The sequence below is a fragment of the Crocuta crocuta genome, unplaced genomic scaffold (genome assembly GCF_008692635.1).
Source record: "Crocuta crocuta isolate KB4526 unplaced genomic scaffold, BGI_CrCroc_1.0 scaffold15, whole genome shotgun sequence".
Classification (NCBI taxonomy): domain Eukaryota; kingdom Metazoa; phylum Chordata; class Mammalia; order Carnivora; family Hyaenidae; genus Crocuta; species Crocuta crocuta.
In genome coordinates, this window is record NW_027530508.1 from 971,045 (window position 1) to 972,863 (window position 1,819).

Consider the following 1,819-nt stretch of genomic DNA (forward strand, 5'->3'; position numbering starts at 1 on the left):
CATCTCCCCACTGCCAGCAACAGTTGCTGGTGTGTAGCAAACTACTCTCATTACCTTGTGTTGAATGAATGAATAAAGGTTGGTGGGGTGGGAGGGAACTGGGGGCTTCTGGTCCCCAAAAACAGGATCTCTCTCAAGAACATCTTCTCCATCATTCAGCAGTCTGACTCTGAAAGTGACAACTGCCTGCAGCATCTTCATGAGAGAGGAGGAGGTCCAGATCTCCTCAAATCCCTCATGACCTCTTGTAGGGGCTGAAGTCCAGGCTAATCAGCCTAGGAGTTAACTTCTCAGTTGTGGGATGAACTTCTCCTTTTTCTTTAAGCTCGCTTTAAAGGGATCGCATGAGGGAGGGAAGATATGTGCAGAGGCTAAGTTGTCCATCTTAAACAGAAGCCTTGCCACTGGATCGCAGAGAACCTAAGGGCTACCAGGGCTCACCTTGCTTTCATTCCAACTCCCTATAGTAAATTCTCAAAGACCCAAGAAACAGGTGGAAGATGCAATGGGGAAACTGAGGGCCTTGGAAGAGGTGTTTCTAAGCCAGGACTCTAACAGCTTTAGCTTCCTGGGCTGGGGAGGCCGGTATGAGAGGGGGTTACCCATGTCTCAACATTTCTCCCATTTTCTGCTTTTTCTCCAAATCACTTGCTCCTCTAGGACTCTCAAACATCCTGTCCTGTGTCATCCACAGCTAGTGGGCACCAAGGTCATGACTTCTCCACCTTTTCCCAGACAGCTCTCCAAATACACCCTCATCTCCCTTGGAACAGCTCAACCCTTCCTCATCTTGCACCTACACACTTACCTCTTCCCCTCACTCTGCCACCCAGAGTGTCCAGCGCAACCTCACTCTGGTTAGCATCTTTATGTCAATCAAAGGAATGATCTCTTTTTGTCCCTCTCTACCCAGTCCTGCTAGTTAGCAAGAGGCTCCTCAAACCTCCACCTGTGCTTCGGGTTCATACCAGCTCCACAACCCCTCTGCCTTCAGACCTCCCTTTCCAAATCTCGCCCTCCCAAACCCCACTCTGCCCACAAACCCAGGCACGGCTCTCAGGCTTTAATGCATATTAACTTATCTAAGGTTCACATCATTAAATAGACACTAACTACTCTTATTCTCATTTTACAGATGAAGAACTGAGACACAAAGAAGTCAAAGAGCTCATATAGGACACCGCCCAGATTTGGAGTCAGTCTGCCCACCCCCCACTCTTTAACCATCAGGCCAAGTGCCCTTTCCCACCCTCCCGCACTGAAACCCTCCCTCCCCAGAAGAATGCCACTTATTGGGTGTAGCAAAGAAGTTTTATTCCAACATCTGATATGCAGCAAAGTAACAACGCAAAAGTTGGTATTTGCAAACTGATGCGTGGTGGGCAGGGTCCAGGGGCCGTAACCATATAGTCTTTTGTTCCTTTTCCTATCACAGGCCAGCACTGGCGTCTGATCCCTGCCGGGTCTCTCTCCACTCCACGGCACTGGCAAGAGGTGTTTGAGACCCTCGCCTGGCCAGTGGCTCGCAAGGAGTAAGGAGGTGCGGCAGATCCATCCAGGCAGTCCCAGGAGGCGACCAGCCGCGGTACTGCGCGGTCCAGTCCGCAGTCCGCAGATCCCAGGCGCTTGCTGCTCTCTGGCGGCCAGAGCCGGGAGCCGGAGAGCCCGGGGACCCGGGAATCACGCCGTCTCCGCTCCGCGCGCCCAAGGGCACCAGCGAGTGACCGAGAGGCAGGGGGAAAGGGCGGGAGGAAAGGGGACGCGGCGGAGGGGAATAGGGGAGGAGGTCCGGAAGGCGCGCGGGAAGGGGCGGGGAGCT